Here is a 12,781-nt window from a genome sequence, read left to right on the forward strand (position 1 = left end):
GGCGCATACGTTGACAAATGCTTCCAGCACTAGGTATTTACCTAGTGGATGGTAATGGATGGTAAAAAGTTTAGAAATCCCTACTGCATTAGTATCGAGTATACTGGCAAAGCTATCAAGGGTGACTTTTTCTCACTGACAAACACACTGCTTTCCTGACTATGAATCGCTAAGGAAGACGAAGAAGACTCAGTGATCCAACAGTGCTACCTGGGCTCGGTAATGTGTCCCAGTCGAAGTTGATTCTTTTCTTATTGCTCCTCTAGGCTTCTGAATTCTTGCAGACCACTAAAAAAAAACAACCGCACAATTCTGGTTTTAATTCACAATTCTGGTGTGAGTCCATAGTTCACAATTCATGAATTCACAATTCATAGTCTTTGAAACTGGTGTAACTTTCACTCTCGTCTCTTTTGACAGTGAAATGTGTATTGTAAGCTTCTGGCTATTCTTTATGTTTTGGCCAGGAAACCACTTGCTTTTGTGACCCTCCAGTTTGCTTGGCATAATGATAGACTTGTAGTTTTAATAGGCTTTATCCCTGAAGCCGAGAGGTTTAACCCAGCCCCTGAGGACTGCATCCGGGATCAATTAGAGTTCAGGGCAGAAATAATGTCTCCAGGGCATGTGAATATGGAGTGGCTCTTTCAGTCACCAACACTATCATTTAAACAGCTCCTGCTAGAATAGGAGCCTTTCCATAAAGTTAATATATAAACATTGGCATAATTTACTCACATGGTTTCGCAGTATTACAACACATTCAAACGCCTCAACTTCCATTTTGATCTATTGCTAAATGTAACATTGACTGGGTGAACTCCCTTTCTTTCGTATGTGGAAACACAACGTGGAGCATGCAGGGTGCTGGGGAGTTTGATTTGCAGCAGATTCTGACCCTAACAATGAACAGATTTAATCTGACGCAGAGGCTGCAGTCCCAGTAAAGCAGGGTGCTTGTGCAGGACCAGTCAGTGAGTTTACCCACTCATGCCATCTGTTAAGAGGCTGCTCCAAAGTTCAGCTTGGATTCACAAGCCCCAGGAGTTCTACCAGCCTGCCGACTGCTCTTGACCGCTGGATCGTGATGTGTGTGCGTGCGTGCACACTTTGAGTGTGTGTGTGTGGGTGTGGGTGTGTGTGTGTTGTATGTGAGTGTGGGTGCATTTCTGATCCAAATAGCCTACCGACTCCTGACTCCCACAAACATACAGGCAGGTAGGACACTTACAGTCTACGAAGTAGGGTAAGCATACTAAAACCCCCTATCCTAATCTAGAATATCCTAATCTAGAGCATATCCTAATCTAGAATATCTCTGAAATTCGCATACTAACTTACTGCAAAAAGAAGCTTAGAGAGGATCCAGTTGTGCTGGTCCCTTTGAATTAAGAAGGGTGTAGGAAAAGTGGTTTTTCCAGTAAATATTTACAAGTTAGTGTTGTATTGCTTTTTTCTTGCACAAATGAGCCACTTTTTAAGCTCTGTCCTTGAAGCATTTGTGTTTGCCATTGTATATTTGGCATTTTGTGCTCTTTCTCTCTCTCTCTGTCTCCCTCTCTCTCTCTTTCTCTCTTCCCCCCTCATTCACTGATTTATAGCGCCGCCACCTTGGTCAGACTGGCTAATGAAATCTGTGACAGTGCATTAACGAGGCCGTTTGTTTCTGCTCAAGTTCAGTTCTTCTCCTCTTCTCACTCTCGTGCCTCAGCCACCACTGTTTGCATATTATTTTTCTCCCTCTCACTTCACTGTTCCCCTGTAAGACTCTTATTTATGCAGCATTTAATATTCAACAGTCTTCCTAAAGATGTAGGCTTCTATAAGTTTTACAGTCTTGGAGAATTGCAATTGAACAAGATATAATCTATGACATTTTATGTTTTATGTTTTGGAACACCTTCAAAAACAGTGATACACTGAACAAAATATATTGCAGCTCACATCTTGGCCAAAAGATTTTAGTGGTATGGAGGCTCATAGTTGTCTATAAAGCCTTATTTTTACATTTGTGTGTGTGTGTGTGTGTGTGTGTGTGTGTGTATACGCAAATAAGTGAAATACGTTTTTTTTTCTCCTTTTAAACTATTGCCTTTGAGGTTTGTGGTCTGATAGTGTTTGAGTTATGGACCTATCCTGGAAAGATGAATAAATTATGATGACATTAAACCTTAAGTCTTAAGCTTAAATTAAGATTTTTGACACTTGAATTCAGGAGTGCATTTTGACGAATCCTTCATAAAACACAGAAACTGAGGCTAACATTTTATATCAGATTCTTTTCTCTTACTTCAAGAGGTATTTGGGTTAATCAATAACAAAAAGGAACGTTCTGAAGAAGTGATAGTGTACAATCCAGCAAATTATTATAAAGTCAGAAACTAGTGTTGCCTGTACATACTTTATTAGTGAAATCCTTTAGGGCAGTGTGATTGAATTTCTGACCTTTATGTGAAATGAGCATTGTGTGTCTTTCAATTTTTGTTCTGACATTTTTTTATATTGCTGTGTAGACAAAGGTCGCAGCCTAAGTCCAGTGGTATACGGTGTATAAGTGAAGGTTGGAGTACAGCGTAAAACCACTGGGAGGGCTGTACTAATTACTCCAGTGAACGCCATGTACCCAGAAATCAGTTACAACAGTGTAGAAGGAGTGAGATATTCTTCATTATGGTGTGGCTTCTGATTTTTCATGTGGAATTTGACAATTCTGACACTCCATGCTAATTTTAATCATTCGTATCATTACAACCTTGCAAATTTTCTGTTTTTTCCTACCATTTATACCATTGACAATTGTAAATATTTGCTGTATGTAAATTGGTCTAAATTAGCACCATAACTCTTTGTCTTTGTGGTGATTAGAATGTCAGTGAAAGCCTCTTGTGGAAAAGGGAGTAGCAGTATGGTGAGAGTGTTAGGCGGGAGTGTCCCACGTGCAGGCTGGGAAAGTTCGGGGAAAAACCTGGCCAGGCCCGCCAATCAATTGCAAAGTTCACATTAAAAAGTGCTGACAGCAGTGGGAGAGAGAGTTCCCACTTTCATCTAGCGAGAGACCTCCAGCTAACCTTCACGTCACACTTTTTCCTCTCAAGACCTCCTCACTTTATTAAATTGTGTTGCATCCTGCATTGGAATTTGAGGCACTGCCCGCTTTGTCACTTATCGCAAAACTTCTGACTCATTCCATTTTTCATATGAAAACAATTCACATGATAGCCTTGAACTGCAGCGCTTCTCTGGGCCTTTGTACTGGGCCCACACAACGCCATATCTGCCCCCCTCACTTAATCCAGTTTGCTGAAAGAATGGGAAAGTCTCGGTTTTGTGTTTAGAATACTTCTGGTGTGTGTGTGTGTGTGTGTGTGTGTGTGTGTGTGTGTGTGTGTGTGAGAGAGAGAGAGAGAGATAGAGAGAGAGAGAGAGAGAGAGAGAGAGAGAGAGAGTGCACGCAAATATGGGCATCACATAAGTGAATGCAATGTTTTTGATGGTATTGTGTTTAAATTGTTTTAAATATAGACCTGCTGATATACGTTTCTTGCTTATTTTTACATACACATCAGTAAAAATCAATAGTAGTCAATAGTAGTAGCAACAGTAGTAATCAATACAGTGTTTCTCTCTTTTGAAGTTTAAAGATTTTGAAATAATTACAACTCCTGAAGGTTGGTGATCTAAAATCATAAAACATTAACAAAACATTAAACAACTCGTAGGCTGAAGCAAATGCTTAAAAAAAACGAAACAAAAAAAGTCATAGTCCATTGTGCATAGTTATATTGATGATTTGATGCTTTTAATGACATACACCTGCTAGAGAATTCTCTAGCACACCCAGAGAAGACCCTTTCACACCAAGAGAATATCCTATCACACCCAGAGAAGGTCCTATCACACCCAGAGAAGGTCCTATCACACCCAGAAAAGACCCTATCACACCCAGTGAATATCCTATCACACTCAGTGAATATCCTATCACACCCAGAGAAGGTCCTATCACACCCAGAGAATACCCTATCACATCCAGAGAATACCCTATCACACCCAGAGAAGACCCTATCACACCCAGAGAATATCCTATCACACTCAGAAAAGACCCTATCACACCCAGAGAAGACCCTATCACACCCCGAGAATACCCTATTACACCCAAAGAATACCCTAGCACACCCAGAGAATACCCTATCACACCCAGAGAAGACCCTATCACACCCAGGTTTCTCCATAGACTGTAATAATGCCTTCAGCACAGAGCTATCCTCAGCGTTCTAAACGATGTGGCATTAACCATGCCCAAAACATGCACTGAACTTCAGCCTTGGGTACTAATCGCTAGTGTTACTATGATCTACTGTATAGAGGGGCCTTGTGAATCATCAGCAGGTTATGTGTGGAATGTGAATGGGGGCTGAGTGTGGCACAGGGAGGCTGAGAGACAGACATCGTTGTGCGGTGTTCTGCTGCCCCTTAGGGGTGTGTAGAGGATAGAGGAGTGGAGCTCGCACAACAGTCTCAGTCCAGCCCAGAGTCTTGCCACGCAGTAGAGAGGCTACCCTTCCATGCTAACATCAAACAGTGTTCCTGAATTTGGAACTGGATACCTCATAAAATGTGTTCAGTACTTTTACACAAAATGATTTTATATTGTTTCTCAGTACTTTGCCCTACACATGCGTGCTGATCTGTATTCCTGTATATGGCACGTTTGTGCACTCATCAGGAATTATGGAGGAGAGGAGACAAGGGCCACACAGTGAGGACAAGTGAGAGGCACTTATAGGCGCAATAATTTTCTACTAGTGATGGTCTGTTAGTCTATTATATTCTCACTCTTTGTCTCTGACATTAATTTATGTCATAGGAAAGATTTAGTCATTGTAGTGAATGATTTATCGCAAGAAATGTTCTAGAACTGCCATCAGGTCTAAATCTGAAGGGCTAAACCTCCTAAATCATATTTCATAGGAGTGGAACTCTTTCAAACTATAGTAAATTAAAATAATTATTCTCTAATAACCATAGGTTCTGTGGAGTAAGTGTTTTATTATCGGTTTTATATATATTTTTTCCTACATCTGATATTATTAAAGATTAGAAACATGACAAGAACAGCTGATTAGAAATATTGGATATTTGTGTGTGTGTGTGTGTGTGTGTGTGTGTGTGTGTGTGTGTGTGTGTGTGTGTGTGTGTGTTATTTTAATTTGGAAATCTTTTCCAGATATACTGAATTTGTAGAGATCAACATATCAATGGGCCTTGTAGTCTTTGAGGATTCTGCTGAGAAAGGCTCAAGTTAACTATCAATCTCAATGCAGATTTCCACATTAGTCCTATGTTTCCCTTCGACGGGGCAGAGGTCCAGAGCACTTAACCTGTCGTCCGTCCCCGCTGAGCGGCCACTTCCGTCTCCTTGGCCGTAAAATATACTCTCTTTTATTTCATTTTTAGCCAAGCCCGACTAATGCCTGTCAGCGATGCACAAAGGAAGGAAGTGGGATATTGAGTTGCCTGATTTTTAACTGCGTGCTCTGTTTATTTGCTGTGTCACAGACTGAGAGATTACACTGTTTATAAGCAGCAAAGCTGGAATCTGGTTAGGTGTCTCCTCGGGGCTAAAGCACCAGGTAGGGAAGCCATGATGCACTGTTGACACTGGCATTAAGAATGAAAGTTCAAACTGGCAACTATTCACTGGGAGCACTGCCATCAATCACAGAGTGAAACGTAGACACCTACAGTCAAGGTGCAGGGCTGTTTGTGGTATAGCTGACATAGAAACCTATCCTCTTCCCAGGAGAACTAGAATGCAGTGTACAATATTTGTTTCCATAACAATCCACCCTCAGTGTTTTTATTGACCATGAGAGGATCTGGTTTCTGGAATGCTTTTATGAATCAGTTTAGGAATAGATATTCAAGATTATAGCAATAATATAGCAATAATATATAGTTATCATGAGAGAGTGATTAAAGTAAAGAATTAAGCTTTTTATCTTTCTTTTTGTTATAGAAATTGGCAAACCATTCAAGCGTTCATTTTCATGTCACGTTATAAAAATGCACAATGATAACAGTATGTAGATATATTTAACATCACTCCCTTCTTTATCTGCGATTGCCGCATCATCATGAGAGGAAAGGAGAACAGAAGCTCCGCTCTGCTGTCAGTGACCTGGGATTGATCACCATGCAATACATGCTGCTGACTACATAGAAACCGAAGCTGAACAAATTCGCTTGAGAGACTAAGAAACACCTCTGGTTTCGTCTTTCTGAACGAAAACGCAGATATTTCAGAGGCAGAACTGGGCTCCATTTTTTATAGAGACAGAGTCAGGAGGGGTCTTCATCTGGGCCGCTCCCCTGAATAACCCGAGGCAATGTAAACAGTAGAAGTGCTGAGATATGTGGCCTTTCTCTCAGGCTAGGTCGTGCCGAGGTCCCACTGTCTTACTGATGGGAATAGATGGGCGTTTCTGCTTATGCTGGTTACTGAGTATCTGGGAAAAATGTGTGTGCATGTGTGGTGTGTAAAAGGTAAAACTAAAGCCCCAAGGTCATAGAAACTGCCTATTTTGGGAAAGAAATTTGTACAGGGCAACTATTGCCCTACTCATAATGTCTGTTCTATCTTTGTAAGTGCATGGAAATCAAACCTTTTTATGAACATGACATGTATTGCTTTAAGAAAAGAAAACTAATTAGAAGCTTTTATTTTGTATAAAGAGATTTCGTTTGAAATCATGCCAGTGCATTTCCCCCTTAATTAAAACAGTCACGAGTTTCCCTGAGCTGGATGCTAAAGCCTATGACACTGGTAAATGGACTTGGCAGGGTGTCCAGACACTTTCTAATGTGTCATAGAACTTTCTGACTTGCACACTGACATTGACTGTGCCAGGGATAAAAGGGAATTAAGCTTCTAATATTCCCATTATCAATCTCCCATGAGTGCTAATCACTATATGTCAATGTACAACATAATTAGGGAGGAATTTGAGCTTGAAAATAAGTCTGTTCATGAGCTGCCGTGTTGAAGAGGATCACGCAATGCAGTCTGTCAACTCTCCCAATACTGCAGTAATATTCTACTGCCAAGAACACGGAGGGGTGACCTGGTGTATGATTTGCCTAAAAAACCCCTGAATTGTAGATTTTCTGAACTGAAAATTATATATTGCGAACATTCAGCCAACCACCCAGTAGTGGATGGAGCCTTTTTTCTGTAAAAGTCCTCAGACTCACACCTTGGAGAGTTGGTACACATTATAATGCACAGGACGAGAGCTGACGTGTCTAAGAAGGGTTAATAACCTTCGACTTTCCAGACCATTTCGTTTACTCGCCTGTTCAAGGAAAGAACTCCACCTCTTACTCCAGATTCTGCTGAATTATATATGAGCCAATGGTTGAATGATTAAAAATGCAATGGTTTTCTTCCTAAGCTAATAGACGTGCTCTCAGAGTGACCATGGTGGGATTCCCTCTAACATTCACACAAGAGAAAAAAACATTGTTATGATATCTGTTACAGACACCATGAATATTGCAGGAGCAGAACAACTAGTTGAGAACTGACCAATCATAGTTCAGGAACCTGAGATGGCACTCCCAATCAAATGACTGACAGGTCAGCATATACAGGCCATTTACGGATAGTATGACACTTTGGCCATTTACAAATAAAATGTGTATTATTTATAGGCGCAATGTGGTGATCTGACTGGCCTATGCAACTGAGTAATTCCAGTGATATATTCTGATGCTGTTCAAATATAGCATAAACTAATATCTAGTCCATGTGTCTCTCCACTTTATTCTACTCGAAAAAATCAGTATTGCCATTGCTTTAGATCCTCATATTGTATCTACGCACACAATTTTGAAATCAAACCAGGACAGCCTTCATCGGAATCAGCGGATCATATTTCACTGCCTTATAAATGTTGAATGACTTACTGGGTCATGTAAGCCCTGGCTGTGTAAAAGGTGTTGACACCTTTTACACACCCAAAAGTGATACAAACTGTTTGATGATGTGTGTCTGACCTAATCCAGTTAACTGGCACTCTTCCCTCGAGACTCATCTTCCTCACAGCTCACACCTATCAAACTTTCATTACAGCAGTCTTCATCACTAATCCTGATCATCTGCCTTGAATGGGCTCAACAAGACACGTATTGCAGTATTAATTCCAAAGAGTAGTAATGAATAGTTTTGCTTGTCAGTCGTGTATTACTTTCTATAGGGCGTTTGGTTATCAGAGTAAGTTAGATAAGGTAAGGGAAGACATTTTTCTCCTGGTTCACAGACAGCCATTAGCTTTCATTTCTCATTACCACGTTGCTTTCAATCTCCTTAGGATTTAATTACATTTGAATATTTTGCTTTCTCGTTTATACTGTGCTCACTTTGATCACACTTAGTTTACGACAGTATACGTTAATAAGTTCTCTGGACGTTGTTTCATTTTTGTAATCTTTACGTGACTTCAAAGGTCACATGATATATGAATGTGGAGCTATTTGTGTTCTGGTACAGCACGTCATGGCCTGTGTTTACAATACTCACAAAAAGTTAGGGATATTTAGCTTTCAGGTGAAATTTCAGGATGAACCTAAAATGCACTCTAACCATTACAGGTGAACTTAATGTGACCTTCTCTAAACCTTTGAATGCACATGTTCAACTGCTCAATGTTTCAGTACCTTTTACACAACTTGCTGTTCTCTAACAAGAAGCTTAACAGCAACATTCACAACAGGTGTTTGATACATGAATCGACTGATACATTTTTTATGTCACGTTGTAAAAATACAAAATAATAACAGTAAGCTTTAAGTATGTTGATATATTTAACATGACTCCTTTCTTTATCTGCGATTGCATGAGAGGAAAGACGAACAGAAGCTCCGCTCTGCAGTCAGTGACCTGGGATTGATCACCGTGAAATACATGCTGCTGACTACATAGAAACTGATGCTGAGAGAGAGAGGTCTCACTCAAAAGCGTTTACATCACAGTGGTCAGCGTGCTAGTCGACCTGCAAGGAGAACTGACCACACCACCAGACACAGGCGTCATCGTCTTACAGGGGCCAGGGAGCATTAGCGCTGGACAAGGGTCCAGTGGACCTCACTGCTGTTCAGCAGAATTATGATTGCCAATGATGCTGGAGACATCCAGATGAGTCTTTGGTGTTGGTGTTTTAGTGTGGGCAGGTGTGTCTAGTCAATACAGAACTGCCCTACACTTTGTGAATGGTACACACTACTAGAATAACATCATGAATCTAGTGCGTCTGCATGAACAACACAGGCCTAATTTCATCTTCATGGATGACAGTGCACCAGCTCAACGAGGTTGCATCATTAGGGAACAGCTTCTGGAGACTGGGGTACCTCAAATGGAGCGGCCTGCACCTTCTCCACACCTGGATCCCATAGAATAACTGGGGAACGTCCTTCAAGAGTGGGACGCCAGGACTCAGCAGACAAGTCAACTTGTGAACAACGTGAGACGTCATTGTCAAGCTGTAATTGAAGGTCATGACAAGGGCACACAACAAGTTATTGAAACATTAACATTTTTTGCTGGAGTATACCCACCACTGCTGGCTTTTGTTTCAATAGATTGTTTGAGATGAGGAAATCACCACTGCATGATTCTACTTAAACGCCCTACTTTCATGATATCAGTAGGGTGAACTTTTGACATTTTCCATTAATGTCACCCGAAAGCTAAACATCCCTACCTTTTTGTGAGTAGTGTGTGTGTCTTTGTGCCCCCGTGGTAGGGGCGATCTCCCAGTCCCAACAACAGCTGCTGGGCTTCAGTACAATGGAGGGCGCAGGCCCGTGTAAGCGATAGGGTCCGTGCGGAGCACCTCCTCGTTCCGCCGCGACCAGATGTACGGCCTCTCACGTTACAGCGCGGTCCGGGCGGGGAGGTGCCGTGGCGTACGGAGCAGGTAGATGACGGTCGCTCCGCTGTTCCCATGCAGGACCACAATGGAGCGGACCTGCCGTATTCCTGCCCGGCCTCCTCCGTTACTTCACTCATTTTAATTAAAAATCCACTGCTATGGATTCGGCTGTCAATCAGAGTCTGCGCAAGAACATTGTGAAAGAGCTGAACGCACATAGCTCGCCCGCTACGACCGCACCGTCGTATAGCGTCGTCAAATGATCTATTTAAACTCTTCCTTTTATTCCGAGGATGATTTCTGCTAAAAAAATCTTTAAATAAATATCCAAATGCCCATTATTTAATAATCACTCCTTCAGTTTTATTTGTTTTGTTTCATTTGGATTTTGTTGTTTTTGTTTAACAGGTTGCAAATATATATCTTGGGGGCAATATGATTCTGAATGTGTATGCTGCAATATTTAATACTAAAGGCTCTCTGAACACAGACCTTAAAAAAAATACAGACTTCTGTACTTCTAATTCTGTCCCAACCTTTGCGCGGGACTGATTTGAAGCCTGGTTGACCTCTCAGTGCTTGGTTGGTTATCTGTGTTTGAAATATTCATGATGGTCTCCCCTGTGTGTGTCCTGTAGTAGGAGTGTTCGGAGGTGGAGCAAAGCAGCTTGGGGAAAGTGCTGAGCTGTGATGTGACTGGACGGCCAGTGCCTCCCATCAACACCCACACGGCCAAGTTACTTCCACTCATCACCTAACTGACCGCTTAGCCGTACAAGTTTTCATCCCACCCCAGCCAACCTTGTACCGCCATCCGTCTTTTAACACAGTCAGCCATATAAAAGAAATGCCTTAAAAATCACCAAAGCCAGGAATTATCTCCAAGGCCTTAAAACATCTGTGTTTGTGCTAGTTCCTTATTCCATGATGGCAATGCTAGCTGATTTGTATCAATGGATTTTGATTGTTTGTGGTAATGATAATAAGGACAGGATCACCGAGAGACACTCTGTGAGACTTTTGTCACCCCTTGTACACAATTCAAAGCAGCAGTGCAAGTAATTTATGTATCAGTGAGCTGAAATGTAAGGGGCAGTGTTTGAGCAGGGCTACATGTTGGCTGACATACAGGAACACTCCCATGCAGCCGGGGTGCTCTTCCCCACATGAGCTGCAGATAGAAGCACTGGAGCCTTTCCTTTGATACAAAGTCACTCTTCAGAGATCACACACAAGTACTTGTTTGCAGACAGCTTTGGCCATAGCCATCTGGGTCATTACTGGGAAGAAATAACACATTCAAGAAAAGGAGATATGAAAACAAGGCCAAAACAGTTGCAGTTTTGTGATTTTTTTTCATTATTGATTTGTCAGATTTGGCTCCAATTCTTGCAAATAACTATGGTCAACAGTTTAAACAGCTTTTCACTGGGTGCAGTTCTTATACTGTAGTGCATAGAGGTTAAGAATTAGAGTGGAGCAAGCATCAGAACCAGAGAAGGACATGAGCCCTGCCTGTCTGCCATTCTGTCTCCCATCAGTAGGCTACAAGGGAAGTGACCGTGTTAGTACAAACACAAACACGAGGATTTCAGACCAAATGTACGCCATTACCCTTATTTGTAAAAACACTGATATGCATCTTAAACAGTAAGATTTTGAGATATTTCTATGGATCATATGCTGATATATTCTAAACTTTAAATTAATGGAACGAATGGAATGAAAGCAATGAGTTTTAATGAGTTTGTTCAGAGGATACAGGCAGAACAACACTGCCCTCTACTGGTAGAGGGAATATATTTGTCAATCATTTTCTTGAGCATTCATACACACAAACACACATTCACTCCCTCATATATATATATATATATACATACACATACATACACACACATACATACACACACATATACATACATACATACATACATACATATACACACACACACACCTCCCGAGTGTCTGTTTTACACTGCTTGCAGTTTTCTCTAGAAAGAGAGAGGTAAGAAGGGTTAATAAATTGTGCTAAGGCTGAGAGAGAACGCTCTGCTCAGCCCTCTTGATGAATGCAATTCTCCCTCCCTGTGGACAGCTCTGTCACAGTACTGCAGTTAAGCATCAGAGTGCTGCCAGCTCATACCAAAATATTAGTATTACTAATAAACTCTTGTATTACACGTTCGCTCACAGACACAAACTGTTCTCTCAACATTTCACTTCTCCCCCCCTTTTTTAACCTAAAGATGGTCATTGAATTACTTATGAAAAATACATTTACATGAGATCCTTTCAGTATGTCTGAGTTCTAAATGTTTGGAGTGTGCAGGGATCTCTTCTTCCTAGTCGGGGGGGGGGGGGGGGGGGGGGTGTTGCAGCTGGCTGGCTGCACTGCCGAGCTGTGAACAGGCAGGTCTGTGTGCAGTGAGGAAGAGGAAGAGGTCTGTATGAAAGGGCTGTTGAGCAGCCGTGTGTGCCTCAGTGTGGTCAGCTTGGAGTGGGTGCAGCTTGTCCTGCAAGCACAGGTTGCACACATGTACACACACACACACACACGGAGTCCTGTTTCCTGCCCACCGGCACAGCACAGCCTTATGAGACTGTGCATTTACAAACAGCAGAAAGTGTAAAATAACAGGTCATAGATTTCTGATTTTCATATGAAAATCTCCAGTGAAAATATAAAAAGCAACTTTTGTTAAATATTTCCAGCAAAGCTGCATCACACTTAAACCGTGTTAGAAGGTGTGGTTGGTTTTGTGGAAACTTCCATGGAGGGATTCATTGTTGATAAAAAAAAAAAAAAAAAAAACACCTGTGTTACACATTATGGGTGTACTCGGGGTAAA

General features: G+C 41.5%; 1 protein-coding gene across 4 annotated transcripts in view; it reads left to right on the forward strand.

The window, feature by feature from the left end:
• The first annotated feature begins 1,052 nt into the window (after positions 1-1,052).
• Positions 1,053-12,781, forward strand: part of cdhr1a (cadherin-related family member 1a) — a 41,393-nt gene continuing 29,664 nt past the window's right edge. For all 4 annotated transcript variants that reach the window (XM_076975053.1, XM_076975054.1, XM_076975055.1 and 1 more), the window contains exon 1: positions 1,053-1,246. The gene's annotated coding sequence lies outside the window, so the exon portion shown is untranslated. The remainder of the gene's footprint in view (positions 1,247-12,781) is intronic.

Source organism: Brachyhypopomus gauderio, chromosome 15, assembly GCF_052324685.1.
Source record: "Brachyhypopomus gauderio isolate BG-103 chromosome 15, BGAUD_0.2, whole genome shotgun sequence".
Taxonomy (NCBI): Eukaryota; Metazoa; Chordata; class Actinopteri; order Gymnotiformes; family Hypopomidae; genus Brachyhypopomus; species Brachyhypopomus gauderio.